We start from the raw sequence: 16420 nt of genomic DNA on the forward strand, positions 1-16420 counted from the left end.
CCTCCAGCTGCCCAGCCTCAGCTGGCCTGGAGTAGGAACCCCTGGGGCGCCCAGCCCTCCCAGCTCCTGCTTCCCTGGAGTCCCCGCAGCGTGACTGGGAGCCTGTTGGGAAGGGCGGGCCTCCTTTGTGGGTCCTCTCTGATAGGACGGTGTGCCCCACTTGTCAGTAAGTTAACTGAATTGGTCTAAAATGAACACCCACGAGCTCACGGATGGTACAGGGGCCCCGTCCCCGTGGCTCCTCTCTTGGTGGCTCCCAGAAGGAGTGGCGAGCCCACTTCTGCCTCCCAGCCCACATGGTGCGCCTGGTGGAGGCTTGCCAACGCCTCAGCCTCGGCCCCCCGGCCAACCGCCCTGCCTGCTGCCTGGGGCCACCCCATGGCTATTCTCATCCAAGCGCAGTTTACTGTTAAGCAAATGTCGACGACGTCTTGTCTGGATGACCCAAGTGAGGAAGAGAATCAGGAAATCAGACCCATCACGTCAGCACTACAGCAGGTGTTTTGTAGGCACCTACTGTATGCCTGTCCTCTTGGTCCCCAGGACACCCTTAGGTAGGAGCGAGGCTCTGGTGGAGGAAGTGACCCAGCAACACCATTACCTGAGGGAGAGACCCACAGGACGTGGTGGGGCAGACAGCAGCCCGAGGCAGTCTGGGTTCTTCAAAGAGGAGGCGACCTCCAGGCTGCACCTTGATGCAGTGGAGGTGAACTTATCTCAGTCTAGAAACTCAGTGGAATTTAGGTCGTTGTAGGTTCTCACTGTCAAAATCACCCCCAGTACGGTCTCCTTAGGCTGACTGGCACCCGTTCCCACTTCACGGTGTTCATGGACAGTTCAGAGACTCAAGGTGCTGCAGAAGAGTCAAAAGCCACCCAACTGGCCCTTGTTTGGCACTTGAGTCAGTTTTCACACAATCCTCCCTTGCGGTTTCAAATATTAAGGCATATGACAATGTTGGCTGTGCACGTCACCCTCACCCAAGGACGGCCCTAGGCTGCTTAGAGATGTCCCCACAGGTCATATGTAGCTTTGGCTTGCTGCTCACATCCGTCCAGCAGATGGTTCTTTTTGTCCACCTGACCCAGGTCCATCTCACCTGGGGCCACCGTGCCCTCAGTGGCTGACTGGTCATGGAATCAGAATAGGACAGGTTGGTTCCCTTCAAGGAAACCTTGTCCTCTGTGCCAGTGTGACTAGACCTCTTATCACGTGCAGAAATTCTGGAATATTCTCTGGTGTTAGCCCCATCTCTGGATATTCTGACTTGTTTCGATTGGGGTGAGGCTAGGGATGGAGCCCAGGCCTTGTGCATGCCAGGCAAGCACACACTCTGGAGATTCCGGGGGGGGGGGGCTGGCATCTGCAGAAGTGGTTCTGTTGGGAAGTGTGGTCCTTGGGAGCAGCCTCCTTGGCACCCTTGGCTGCTGAGTTTGCGGAGAGAGCTCTCCTGTTCTCAGGTGCGTTTCCAGAAGGAGCTGGCCCTGGTTCTACTTAGTTCTTCTGCACCTCCTCAGTCAACCACACCAACCCTGCTCCTCTCTTCTTTCCCATTCCTACTCCAAAATTCCCCCAGCTCCAGGGAAGTCAGGAGGTCTGGAAATTGCTCTTTTTTCTTAAGGGGGTCCTAAAATCTCTGCTGTGGTCTAGGATGTATTGATTTAAAGCTTATCTCCACGAGGGCAAGCTCGTATCCCTGGTTCTGTGGTGTTGGGTGGATTCTGTCTTAATAAACTAAACTGCCACACAACATGGACTGAATGTGTGTGAGGCCCACATCAACAGCAGTTTCCCTCTTGCCCACCCAGCAGGTTTTGAGCCAGACCCAGGTTCCCAGTCTTCTGCCTGTCTCCGTGGTGGCTTTGCATGCCCCAGGGCTGGGCACCTTCTGCCAGCAGCCAACAGAGCAGGTGTGCCAGGCAAGAGGCATAGCAGCTTCCTTAAACTGCCCCAGAGGGACCATGTCCGTTCTGTTGGGGCAAGCACTAGTCATAGCGCTGCCCACCATGCAGGGCAAGCAGGGAAATGCAGGCTCCTTGCCTTGTTAGACTGTTCAGGAGGAAAAGCCATTGGCTGCCGGTTCTGCCACAGCCACATCATTCTAGCTCCTCCCCCTCCTATATCAGAGAGGAGGACCAGGGCTCCAAGAAGGACCTCATCAGGTAACCTTGCCAGAAGGTGGGGAGTGGGTAGGAGGCTCTACTGTCCAAACCCCAGCTCCCCGTACTGCCCACTCCTCCCCCCAGCCCTGAGCCTGTGGGAGGATTGGGGAGGGAGGGCTTTTGGTCTGAATTCGAACATGGCACTGTGAGCCATTACAATAGACATTCCAGGATGACACCACGTGCATTTCTGAAAAACTTTGCATTCTTCAAAATCACACTCTGAAAATAATAGGAATTACAGGAGAATTAGGCTTAGAGGCAGCTACATCAAAATGAAGGGGTAGTCCCCAGATCACGCTAAGACCCTGATGATCCTTGTGGAAACACAGTGGTGCTGATGGACACCATGAGCACCAGGCTCGCCGTCCGTGGACCTCAGCGCTGGCCCCACTGCTGAAGACCGGCTCATCCGCAGGTGAAAATGACCCAGACAGCTCCTCTGACTTCAAGTGAGGGATCTTCTAGAATGCTGGCTTTCTTCACAAGACTTTTAGCCACGTGCCTATCTTTGACCTTGAGCTTTCTTGCTAGTGTGTGGATAGATCCTGCCCTTGCCAGGTGGGAAAGGCCGGGCACATTGCAGGGAGGAGGGTACCAGGGTCCATCTGTTTAAAAGGTGGTCCTAAGTGTAGTCTTTTTCATCCATAACTTCTTTTGTAACACAGAGGAAAGGCCTTTGTTTTGGTCAGCTCAAGCCAGGCCAAGCTGCATGACCACACGCACTCTCAGTGGCTCATGGTAGCATGGTCACTTCTGGCTCAGGTAACACAGCGGACTGGCTCAGCTGTGCTCTGGGTCTTCCTCATTCTGTGGCCCAAGCTGAAGATCACCCTAACTCCTGCACAGTGCTGGTCTCAGGCCGAGGGAAAAGGAAGATGGCAAGACCACAAGGTGACCCTTGAGGCCTCAGCTGAGCAGGAGCCCCTGTGGCCCGTGCTCCTATTCAGGGCCCAGATGGAGCCAGGTGTCAGGGCAGGACTCACCTCCCCCCACAGCGGGAGGCAGGGAGAGGTGTGTCTTCAGGGTTTCTTCCCCGCATGGCTGACCCTAAGGCAAAGCCAATCGACTGCTGATCCTCTTCACTGGAAGCCACCTTTCTCAGGAAAGGAAGGCTTTGGTGCAGAGCCTTTAGCGTCTTTCTTAAGGCCTTCGTCTGGCTCAGCCTGTGCCTTTTATTGTAGAAAGGGTGTTCTGAAAACACTCCTGAGCTCCCCCAGGTCTGAGGGAGCCAGGGGAGAGCAGGGGTGCAGCCCGGAGGGCTGGAGGCCGGCAGGAGAGGGAGCTACTGCCAAGGCCGCAGCACCCACCTCTGGAGTGGGCAGAGCCCCGCAGCCAGTCCTCCTCCCACTGCCCATCAGCCCCACCCCCCCTGGCTGGAGCCAAGAAGCAGCCAGAGGACAGCGAGCTGGAGCTCACCCTCTGTGGGGTCACCAGGCTGCAAAGCAGGGAAAAAAAGAGAACCCCCAGACATCTGCCCTCACGAGCAGCCCTGTGCCCGCCATCCCCACCACCCCACCTTGTGTGCCTTTGGGAGGGAGAGGAGGGCTCGCCCCCCTTCTACACGCCCTAAAGTCACTGATGCAGTTTAAGTTCCCAAAAGGAAACTCACAGCCTATTCCGGGCACCTAAAGAACAAGCCGCGTCTCCAGGTCACTGGGGAGTCTGGGGAGGCTGCTGGACACGTGCAGGGTGGTGGGGATTGTGTGGGGTCCCTCCCCTACACTTTCCCTTTACATTATTTTTCTTGAAACAACCTTAATCTTCCAAAAAAATGTCTAAAAACACTACGAAGATACCTGCTTGAGGGCAGGTTGCAGACACAGGGCTCCACTGCGTTTCCCTGCACAAGTGCAGCACAGCCACCAAAACCCGGGACCCTCCTGGGCCCCTGCGGCCAGCCCACTGGTCCCTCCAGCCTTTCAGCAATGTCCGTGAGAGCAAAAGGGTCTAGTTTAGAAATACTCTGTGCATTTGGTTATCACACGTATTTAATCTTCTTCAGTCTGTGACAATTCCTGCGTCTTTCCTTGATTTTCTGTGACTTTGACACTCTGATGAGTACAAGCCAGTTATTTTGTAAAATGAGTCTCGATTTGAGATGACTGATGTTTTCTCCTGATGAAGCTCTCGCCTCTGACAAGACAATCACAGATGCGAAGCTGTTCTCCTTGCACCCGCCACGAGGCACAGGGTTTGCTGGATTTTCATTTTCCTGTACTGGAGATACTAGCTTTGATCACTGGATCAAGGTGGTATAGCAAGTCTTCTCCATGCTAAAGCTACTCGCTTCCCACTGCAAATCGTAAGTATTGGGAGGATCTTAGAGACTATGTGAAGATTTCAGTTCTCATCAAACCTGTAATTTACTCATGGATCTCCGAAGGATTTATAGATTCTCGCACTTCAGTGTCACGCACCAGGTTAGAATCCATTGCTATTGTTATTTTGATACTCAGTTGTCCCCGACCTGCAGTGGGACCTGCCTTTCCAGCTGGCTTCTTGGACCTTTGCCGGGTCCCCATCATTCCTCGTACACTCCCTCACTTTCTGCTGTCCCTCTTCTAGGCTGGTTGTGTTCCGTTTTGTCCCATCTTGACACCAGCCATCTCTCCAGGACCACTGGGCTTGTTTAGTGGAAGTGGAGGGCAGAGGCCAAGGCCTGTGCGTGAGTGTGGATGAGGAGTGCTCACTGCTGTGAGGGAGCTCTGTGCTCAGGCCTCCTGGTGGTGGCAAGATCTAGCAGACCAGATGCTCGACTTCTTCCTCTCGGTATTTACTTCTCCATCCATCCCTCTGTAGTAAAGAGGATCGTTCACACCAGGGCCTGCGATTCCAATCCACCACCCCCCTGGGCCCGTCTGCCTGGACTCAGCCAGTGACCAGCTGGGTCCCGTTTCCTTTGGTTATTGGCTTATTCTGTCAGTCTCCCTGATGGCCACATTTCCTGCTCACGCTGGTACTCTGCACCCGGAGGACCTGCTGTAGGTGTTCTCTTACTTCTCTTCTAGGAGCCAGGCGGCTTCTGCTTCCCTTGGACTGAGGTTCAGATGAGGTGCGAGGGGTTCAGCTTAGGGGTCAGTGCTATTTTTAACTCTGTGTAGGTCCAACTGTTCCAGCACCATTTGTAGAAAAGCCTTTTCTCCCCCCTTGACTTGCCTTGGTACCTTTACAAAAACAAATCAAAACACCGATTATGTGGCTCTAATTCTGGACTCCATGCTTTTCCATCGAGCTATTTATCTAGTTTTATGCCAATACTACACTGCTTTGATCACCTGGGGTCTACAATAAGTGAGCTGGAGTCCTCTTCATTCTTCTTCAAGGTTGTTTTGACAATTCTAAATCCCTTTGAAAATTAACTTTATGCTTACAAAATAAATGCTTGTAATTTTGATTAGTATTACATTTAATTACAGATCAAGTTGGAGAAATTGGTATCTTAACATCTGAGTCTTCCAATTTGTGAGAATGGTGTGTTTATCTTATTACTTAGGTCTCTAATGTCTCTCAGAAGAATTTTGTAGTTTTCAGTAAGGGGATGTGCAGTTATTTTGTTAAATTTAAAATTTGTTAAATTTTGTTAACACTATTATAACTGGAATTAGCTTTTAGACTTTCATCTGTTTTGCTTATTTTGAAGTTCTGTTATTAACCACACACATCTAAAATGATTGTCTTCCTACTGAATCAACCTTTTTGTCAGTAGGAAGAAATGGTGTTTTTTATCAGTGGCAATGCTCTGTCTCAGAATTATATTGACTAATATTAATATAAAACTTTGCTATTTTCTTCATGATAGCTTTTTTTCTCTTCTTTTTCTTTTTTGAGGTATCTGTGATTGAACTCAGGGGCACTCAACCGCTGAGCCACATCCCCAGCCCTATTTTATATTTTATTTAGAGAAAGCATCTCGCTGAGTTGCTTAGCAGCTTGCTTTTTTGCTGAGGCTGGCTTTGAACTTGTGATCCTCCTGCCTCAGCCTCCCAAGCTGCTGGGATTACAGGCATGCACCACTGAGCCTGGCCATGATGTCTTTTTAAATTATTTTAGATTTGACCTGTGTCATTCTATTTACAATGAATCTTCCTTTTAAAATCCATTCTGATGGTCTCTTCCTTTGAATGGAGGGTTTGTTTCCATGTAATATTATTCATATATTATACACACTACATATTATATAATATGCTACATATGCCATAAATTACATATAAACTATATATCACACACACACATACTAAACATATCAACACAATTTATATTACATATTGTATGGCCCCCAGGTTGTCCCTCTGGAGCGGTGACCCCCTGGAGCATTGACCTACCAACTTCCTCCACGCAGATTCTGCTGGTTAAGGGCTAATTCCTCCTGTGAGGAGCTGCCCCTAAGTCAGTAAGTGAACAACAGAGGCTGACAATTTGGAATCTGCTCTGCAACAGTAGCCAGGTCTTGGCCAATCAGAATGACCGGCGCTGGCCCATCCATCGCAGGTGTCTCCACATTGAAATAAGGCAAAGGCGTCTGTCTTCCTGCTTCTGTTTTCTGTGTGTGTCTTCCTTTTCTCTGGCTATAAATACAGCCTGCACATGTGGTGGGGTGGTACATTCTGAATTGCTGCCAGATTCTAGAATTGCCAGGAAAAGCCAATTAAGATCTGAAAAACTGGATTCCTTATAACTGTCTTTTAACAGGGTTGCTTTTGGGCTGCCACATCCCCATACTTCCTGGTGCCCCGGTGGGTGGGTGGCATCCTCCTGAGGCAAAAGAGAAGAGACTGAAACGTGTGCTGGCACAGGTGCCCAGAGCCGGGTGCTGACCTGTGCATCCCTGCACTGAAGTCAGGTGGTCAGAGGAGGAGGCTCAGGGACCATACGTATTGGCTCCAGCCCTGGTCCCCCAGGCCAAGCTTCCAAGGTGGCCCCACCCCAATGAGCCCCAGTCCTCAAGGGCCCCCTATGGCTCCTGGTTGCAGTCACGGTCTCCAGGTGTGGCAGGCGGAGTCAGACTCTTTGGTTTTCACTGGCGAGGTCTCAATGCCTGCGGCCAGTTCCAGAGGTGTGGGCTGCAGCAGCCCCTCCTTCCTCCATCATGGCTGGATGGCACGACCTGGCCGGGCCACACCAAGAGCAGAGGGCCCCGCTGTGTCTTCCCAGCCCTAGTCCTCCAGGTCAACCAGAGGCGGGGCTCAAGATGCCGCTTTCAGCTCTCCTCTGTGAGTCCTCCCGTTCCCCATGGTCTGGCCGGCCACCTGAGGTCCACCTGGGCTGCCTTCCTGGTTGGAGCCACCCTCCCCGGGTTCTTCCTTCTCACGGGGCCCCCAGGCCAACTCCATGCAGAACCAGGCGGGGTAGCCTCCACACAGGCAGTGTTTCCAGGAGGCACCCCCTCCTCAGAATGAAGACCACGGGGCCTCCCCTCCCCTCCCTCTGCTGGCCCAAAAAGAACATGTGCACCCCAGAAGCCTCGACAGGTTCTGACTTTGGATTCACTGCCAACAGTAAATTCCAAAAATATCTATTGAAAGAAACAATACAGGGAATTGTACAAAGTCTGTGGTACAGTCACTTCACCCTGTCCCAGGCCACCCCTCAGAGCTGTTCTTGGTTCAGGCCACCTTGGCACTGGAATTACTGTATTCCACAGGATGCTGTTGTTAAAAACAGTATTAAGTCACTTCTGTGTTTACTGTTAGGACACTGTCAAGGACACTGCTCACCACGTTTGTTGAATCCACCGGAGAATTTTCTCTCAAGTCCTCCTACTAGGAAGGTTATGGCTACTCATGAACAACAAATTTGTTATATACATACTGTTTTTGCTTAAGGACACCACGAACTCTACATGATTTGTGTTCTCCTCTTTAGAGTGGTTTTGAGGAAGCTCCAGGTCAAACTTGGGCACACCCAGCCCCTGTACAGGATATTCCTAAGTAGAGCTGGTGACAAGTGGTCTATCTTCCAACTTCCTTCCCCTCATTTTTATCTTCACATTGATTTCGCCTTTATTTGGTTTTCATCATTTGTGCATTTGTGGAACCGCCTTAAGCCTTTAAAAAAATGGGAGTGAATGGCCTTGAATAAGGAGAGCGGAAACAGGAAACAGGCGGGCAGTCCCTGGAGCATGGAGGGCTGTAGCTGGGGCAGGCTTGGGACACCAGGCAGCAAGGGGAGGCGATGCCCTCTGAGGGTGGCCAGGAAGTGACCGGGCCTTCTGAGGACACCTTGAGTGTCCTCGCGGAGGAGGAGGGGCTGCCTCCGCAGCTGGAGGAGGGTCCACAGGGCACCAGAAGATGTCCTTTCCTTTCTAGCACTTGAAGCAAACCCACCAGTTTCCACTTTGCCCTTTTTTGTCACAGAACTGGCTGGAGGAATTCTAAAGTGGGAAGACTTAATTGGGCATCGCTTATTCAGCGCGAGAATCTTCCACAACCTTTTTTCCTGAATCAGTGTCAGGTTCCCATGATCAAAGCTTTTCTGCTTGCACATGAAACTCACTCCTGACGTTCCCAGAGGGCTGGACAGACTCTCACTCTGAGCCTTGCCTACGTGGGGACCTCCAGGGTTGGGCAGTGCCTCACAGTGGGCCCTGAGTGACGGCAGCACCCACCTGCATGCATCTCCAGAGCAGCAGAGGCGGAAGTGGGTGCCTGCAGGATGGCACCTGGACACACACTGAGGCTGTTCCACTCCCTCCCCCGCCAGCAATCAGAACCCAAGGAGTTTTCTAATTTCTTTGTGCTGCCCGAATGGGCACGGGCCTCACTGTGCCAGCAGCAATTATCCCTGATTGCTGTGAGAAGAGGAGGTGGCAGCTGTCTGGAGGCAGGAGCTTTGCAAGGTGGGTTTTAAGTCTCTTCTCAGCAGGTATCCAGGAAGAGGCTTCAGACACTCTACCAGCTTTCCAGAAAATCAGACTCAGCAAATCCCAATTAGCTGGCTTCCCTGCCTAAATATCTTGCGGTGTGCACAGGCATGCTGGAAGCTGTCAAGGGTGGAAACGGTCTGTTAGAAGTTCACGAAGCCAGCTCACGAGCATCTCCTGAGAAGCACTGGGCTTTATAAAGCAGAGTCAAAGACACACACCATTTTAATCTTCATGCCACTATCAGCCAGGCATTATTAATCTCGATTTATAGATGAAGAAACCGGGTCTCAGAACATTGATGGCACTTGTCAAACTTGGATCATGCAGCCAATCGATGACAGATAGGACCCAGTCTCAGGCCTAGCTATTTAAGTTCTGAGCTTTATTACTGAACTTTCTCTTTTAGACTGTATGTTTATCAGCTTTTTGTCACTGTAACAAAATACCTGAGAAAATTGTCTTATAGGAGGAAAAGTTTATTTTGGCTCCAAGATTCAGTCCATAGTGGCTTTGGTCCCACTGCTATAGACCTGTGGCAGCACAGGGCATGGAGGAGGAAATCCACTCACCTCACGGCAGCCAGGAAGGAGAAAGAGGGAGAGGCAGAGGGAAGGAGAAAGGGGAAGGGGGCTAGGACAGAGACAGTCCCCAAGGGCATGCCTTCAGGGACCTACTCCCTTCAACAGGGTTCCATTCAGTTAAAGCCCCACCTCTGAACCGCAGGGAGGACCGCGCCCTCAGCACTCAGACGTGGGGACACCCCAGGTCCCAGCCACAGCAGAGAGATGCAGAGCCCTTAAATAAACACAGGAGTTCAACACGTTGCTCAGCTCACAGCTCCCTTGGTCCCTCGCTCGCAGCCTTTCCCTCCCGCGTGCTCCCCTCAGCCCCGTGCTCCACTTCTGGCTTCCACTGTCCCCCTCACAACATGAAACACACCTTGCAGTCGCTTTGAACCTGTCCCACGACCAGGAGGGCTCTGGGGCTTGGCCAGGGAACAGGCAGAAACGCGGCCACACCACGTATCGCTCAGCCAGGTCACAAGGGCTGCTCTCTAGATGGACCAGGCCACCAAAGGCAGAGTCGATTGATGTTATTTTTACTCCCCTAGCTCTACAGGCGGAGGCTGTGGAAATAACTCAGGAAGACTGAAAACCAGGGGCCCTGCTGTGTGTGACTTAGCAATGACAAGCCCTCTGGAGGGTTTTTGGTATTTTTTCTTCGTTTGGTTGATTTTTGGCCTCACTGATGAAAGAATATACTGAGACAAGTGAGGCTGAAGGTCTGCTAGCACTAACAGTCACTCTTGCAGTAGAAACCAGGTCATTACCACTGCTTTTGACTCAGTGGAGAAAATGCAAACACAGGGAAATCATAGCAAAGAAGAGTATGTTCTTTAGGGCTGATCCCTGAATCAGGTGAATAATGTCCCTTCCTTCTCCACCACTCTTTGAGGGAGAACAGTGCTCGGACACGGTGTGTACGCAAACATTATTAGTTGAATTGATTAGTTAATTATGAGAATTGAAATACCCAAGAAATCCAATATTCCTTACCTTAGATTCAAACCTGAATCAACATCTGAAAACATCTGTGCTTTGTCCATATGCTAATTACACATCAGCTACACTCCAGGGTCCCACGCCACCTTCCAACTGCATTTCACAGGAGCTGAGGTCTCTTGGACAGAGTATTTTTGCTAGAATTCGAGACTGTTTACAGAAAGGTCATAATTCAAAATAAAAAGAAAAGCTTCATCAAGGATATGAACAGGCAATGCACAGAAAATAAGTGAAAGTGACTGTTAGCCCTTTGAAAAGGTGCCCAATATCACTCTTTCTTATCGCAAGATGAATGTAAATTGAAATACACTAAGATACCATTGCTTGCCAGTAAGGTTGGCAAACAACTAAAATGTGGCACGTGCTCTACTGGTGAGGCAACCGTGATGCAGGAGGGCCCTTTGGCACTGCTGGAGGGAGGGGAGAATGGCACAATTCAGACGAAGAGGAACTTGGCCAAACCTAGCAGAAAGATACCATTTGACAAAGCAGTCACCCTGGAAGTTAGTCTTTTGGGAATCGAGATTCTACAACACTATCCAAAAACATACTAGCAAGAATAGCACAAGACAAGATGCACAGGTACCATTGCAACACTATTGGTGGTAAAGACTAGCAGCAGCCGGAACTGATGGGTCAATAGTTAAATAGGCAGAGCTTCCACCACACAGCAAAATACACTGTAGAAACACCAAGGAGGGTCTCTCAGTGATCGCTAGGGGACAGTGTTGAGGGAAGCAAAGTGAAGAAAAACATGCATGATATGCCACCTTTTATATAAGAAAGAAAAAATAGCTGTCTATGGACTAAGACCTCCGAGACTATGAGCTCCCAAATAAACTTTTCCTTTAAAATTGTTCTTGTCTGGTCTTTTAGTCACAGCAGTGAGAAATCTGACTAAAACACAGGTCATGAGACCTTCCTGTAGGAAGTGCCCTCCTGGCTACCTGGAGGAAAGAGCATCCTCACCTCCAGGACTATGAGCCAAGAAGAATCCGAACAGGCCTTCCTAAGTCCCTTGTTGATCACTGGTACCTCATATCTTTTTGCCGTCAATCATATTTTTCCATGACTGACCGTTCCTCATTAAGTCCACTATGAAAATCACTTTAATTTAACTGAGTTCCCATTTTGTTATAAAGGCTCTCAAGTCATGTGGAAGTTATAATTTGTATGCTTTTCGTTTTGATTTTTGGTTATAAGATCTTAATCATGAACCCAAGATGAGTAGAAAACATTTTCCTCCTCCATATTAGCATTTCTGCTTTTTGATATAGGGAATAAATAATACATGGCATGATGAGTACGGTTCTGCTATGGCCTGGGGTTGAAGAAGCTGCATCTGTGTACCAAAGACCCTACAGACGTGTGCCTTGGCTAAGTGGAACATCAGAGGTGTGGTGTAGATCGGGAGCCAAAGTTATCTTGGGCTACTTTTGACCCTTTTAACGGTCACTTCTTATCAACCTCTGTATCTGACACCCTTGTAACTTACAGAAAAAACTCTCAGAATGTATTGCTAAGCTTGAAACACCTCTAGCCTCCACCAACCTCAAAGCTGAGACACCTGAACCCTGTGGAGGAGACTGCGCCATCTCACTGGGGTTCGCCTGCTGGAGGACCTCACCGGTGTATTTAGTAAGTACACTGACTCATGACTTTTTATTCTGTGACTATGAAAGTTCATGTCACCTCTTTCACAGTGGAACGTCATCCAAACTAACTTGAATCTGTGTTTCAAGGCCATGGTCACACTGATATTTGGCTCAAAGTAAACTATTTTCTTATTTCCTTTAAAGTTGAGTTATTATTTTACATCAATAATTTCAAAGAAACTGGTCCCATTGGTAGTCTGGGGGAAAAGGAATTGGGTACTCTGGGACAATGGTGTCATGCTTAAGAGTTTCTGTTTACCCTTTTTAACTTCTGAATTTGAACTACAGAAATACCTATCCTACACTTCTATAAATATCTTTTGTCCCTATACTGGGGAGACAAAATATACATACACAGCTTTACTACAAGATGGAAAATGTGACATGCTCTGAGGCAGAGGACAATTGTCCTGGGCTGGGCTGGAGAATCATTAGGCAGGAGTGAGAACTTATGTTTTTATGTGTGTCTATTTCTCTATTTTTTAAGGTACTGAGACTGAACCCAGAACCTCACCATACCAGCAGGTGCTCTACCACTCAACAATGTCCTAGTGAAGCCAGACTTTGAGACCAAACTCCATTCTCCTCTTCTCCTGGCAGGTGGCATCAGCTCAAAGTGTGGCACCTGGAAGAGCCAGCTTCTTCCTCTGCTATTGAGAGTGTGTTACGGCTCTCAGGGTAGGAGCTCTAGATGGTGGGCCATGCCCACCACTGTTGCCACAGCCACCATTGCTCACCGCCGACTTTTCCCTGGGTTCTTGTCTTACAAACCAGACAACAGAATCCAAGGGTGGAAAGAGCAGGATTTATTCAAGTGTGAAGAACAGCAGAATGTATTTCTAAAATGAACAAATAAAATTAGAAAACAGAGAACTCTCACAAGGACAACAGGTGAGCCTGACAGAGGTTGCCGCCTGAATGTGCTAGTCGAGGGGCTTCTCTACCCTTGGGTCAACACCATTGGTCCAAATTCATGCTCATCAGGGCTTGGGAAAGTGCCATGCTACTGGCTAGCCCTACAATCCCATTCAGCTCTGCCCCACTTGTTTTATACCCATTTGTTGGGAAGCGAGAGGTTCGTGAAATTGGGGATGTTGCAGGGTGGGGGTATATGTAGAGCAGGTGTCCACACCAGGCCAGCCTGCCCCTGTGAGGTGACAGTCTGCACCCCCTGGCTCCCAGCTCCTCAGACCCACACTGGGATGGTGGGTTCTGTGGCCCTCCAGGGCCACAGCTCCAGGACAAGGACTTGGCTTCATTGTTTAAATATACTTCATTGGCACTAGAAGGAGCTTCTCACCTTGTGCTCAAGTCGTGTTCAGAGCTCTGTGGCCTCTGACATTTTGTTTTGGTTGGGGGGAGGTTAAAAACAGGTCCCAGAAAATGAGAAAAGTTGAAAAAGGGTGTTGACAGCATTTGGTAGAGTCAGGGTCTGAGGTCATTAGTTAGAGGCCTCTTAAGTGCTTGCCAGCCTCCTCTGTGACCTGTCCAACGTTCAGGTAGCTGTGCTGAACACCAGGGTGTGCCAGCAGGACGCAGAAATGCACGCTATTTTTAGCGAGTTCTAGTACAAATGCTAGATTCTCCTTGGAACCTGCTGGCAGATTTGCCTCTCAGCTCCCCAGAAGCCAATTTTATTTAAATTGCCCTCTTGTCATCTTAAATGGTGAAATGGACATTTTAGATTCTTCAAACTGCTGTAGTGGGTGAATAAAATCCTAAGGTGGCAGCCAACAGGGGCTGCATTGAACGTTTCAGGGTGGCTTTTTATTTATTTATTTATTTTTCCCTTGCAAAAAGTTAAGGGCATCGGGGCTGGGGCTGTGGCTCAAGTGGTAGCACGCTTGCCTGGCATGCGTGTGGCCCGGGTTCGATCCTCAGCACCACATACAAACAAAGATGTTGTGTCCGCCGAAAACTAAAAAAAAAAAATAAATAAATAAATAAAAAAGTTAAGGGCATAAAATCTCACAATTTACTGGACAAGCACACAGGATCCTTCTACCTTTATTTTCTAAAGTGGAATAAAGTCTCAGTATAATTGTGATACAAATAATCTGTCTGGATTCACATTTGCTGTTTTATATCCCTGCCATATCACCTCACATTTGACTGTTTTGGAATAATATTCTCTTAAAGTCCTTTATTGTAAGTTTAATGACGGCAAACTTTCGTTAAATCCACAATTTCATTAAATCTATAATTCTGTTTAATCCACATTTAGTTTATCCCCTCTCTTCAAAGATATTATACTGGGTTCAAAAGTTTAGTTTGACAATTATTTTCTCACACAAGTTGTGAAGTCCTTCTCCACATGCTGTGGCTGCCTCCAGCTGCTTCCCAGGTCTACCATGTTCTGTTTTCCCTTCACTTTCTCTAGATTTATTTATCCTGAAGATTCATGATTTTCACTTCTTAAAAATTTAAGTCATTATTCCTGTAAATACTTCTACTCATCCTTTCTCCCTTCATGCTTCTCTGTAGGGATTCCAATTAGACTTCCTTTTTTTCCCTTAGACTTTTTTTTTTTTCTATATTCTAGGTAATTTCTTTAAAATAACCTTCCAAGGCAGTAATTTTCTTTTCAGATATAAATTTTCATTGAGGGTTTTGTCACTTCAAGAACAATTATATGTTTTTTGTTCCTAGAAGTTCCTTTGTTTCTTCAAACATTCTTGCTTAAGCAGTCACAGCTTGCTCTTTGTGGACTGTGCGGACACTTCATACCTGAAGTCCCAGCTTCTCACCCACAGCCCCAGTGCGACAGTCCTCTGGGGCAACTGCTGTCTGTGGACACTGCCCTTGGGATCTCCACCTTCTGTCACACTTCCCAGGCTTAACAAGCTTACTGTTTTGATGCTGATCTCCAGGAATCCTACAGACCAAGGGAGGAAATATTCCTTTAGAGGACTGCTGCCCATTTTTGACAGTGTCCAGAACAGGTCACCAGCCTGGCACCATTTTCAGCCCCTAAGAGGGCAAAGACTCAGGCTCCAGCTCCCCGTTCTCTGTCTGTCATACCTCTCCTTCAGACAGAGTCAAGGATTCTAGTTTTATCTAGTTCTGGGGACTGAATTCAGGGGTGTTTTACCACTGAGCTACATACCCAGACCTTTACATTTGAGACAGGGTTGCCCAGGCTGGCCTACAACTTGTGACCCTCCTGTCAAAGCCTCCAGAGTCACTGGGTGGGGTGGGTACTGGGGATGAACCTAGGGCCTCGTACAGGCTAGGCAAGCACTCTACCCCGAGTTATCTCCCCAGCCCCAGAATGCCATTTTTAAAATATATATTATTTATTTATTTGTTCTAATTAGGTATGTGTGACAGCAGAATGCATTTCGATTCTCCGTACACAAATGGAGCATAACCTTTCATTTCTCTGGTTGGACACAATGTAGTGTCATACCATATGTGCAGTTATACATGTACCTAGTTATACATGTACCTGCATGAAGTCCATCTCATTCCACCACCTTTCCTGGCCCCATGCCCCCTTCTCCTTCCCTCCCTCCCCTTTGCCCAGTTGAAGTTCCTCCATTCTTCCTATTCCCAGCCCCCATTATGAATCAGCATCCATTATCAGAGAGAGAACATTGGGCCTTTGGGTTTTGAGGATTGGCTTACTTCGCTTAGCATGATATTCTCCAATTCCATCCATTTACCTGAAAATGTCATTATTTTATTCTCTTTTAATGCTGAGTAATATTAATATTCCATTGTGTATATGTACCACAGTTTCTTTATTCACTAGAATGTTATTTTTAAGTACACTTCAACACTAATAATTTAGACTGGGAACTGAACTGGTTTAAATAGTCAAGGCCCATATAGTAAATATTCAGGTTTCACAGGACATAAAATTGTCATTACTCAATTCTGCTGTTATAGTGTAAAATTAACCATGGATTATACTTAAACAATTGGTGTGGCTATATCTCCATTAAACTGTTGGCAAAATATGGGGCAGGTCAGCTTTGGCCAGAGCTTCATGGCTTGCCAATCTGTGAGTTAGACAGCATGTTTTACCAATTAACTTACCAATTAACTTCTTGTATTTTATTCATTTTTCTTCTGAAGAACATCCTTTAGCAATTCTTTGAGAAAAGAGCCTGTAAGTGATAAGCTTTAAATGTTTTTATGGTCATGTGCTACAAAAATGGCATTTCGGTCAAT

This window comes from Marmota monax, unplaced genomic scaffold (assembly GCF_021218885.2).
Source record: "Marmota monax isolate L192 unplaced genomic scaffold, Marmota_monax_Labrador192_F-V1.1 WCK01_AAM20220418_F8-fsc00055, whole genome shotgun sequence".
In the NCBI taxonomy this organism is placed as follows: Eukaryota; Metazoa; Chordata; class Mammalia; order Rodentia; family Sciuridae; genus Marmota; species Marmota monax.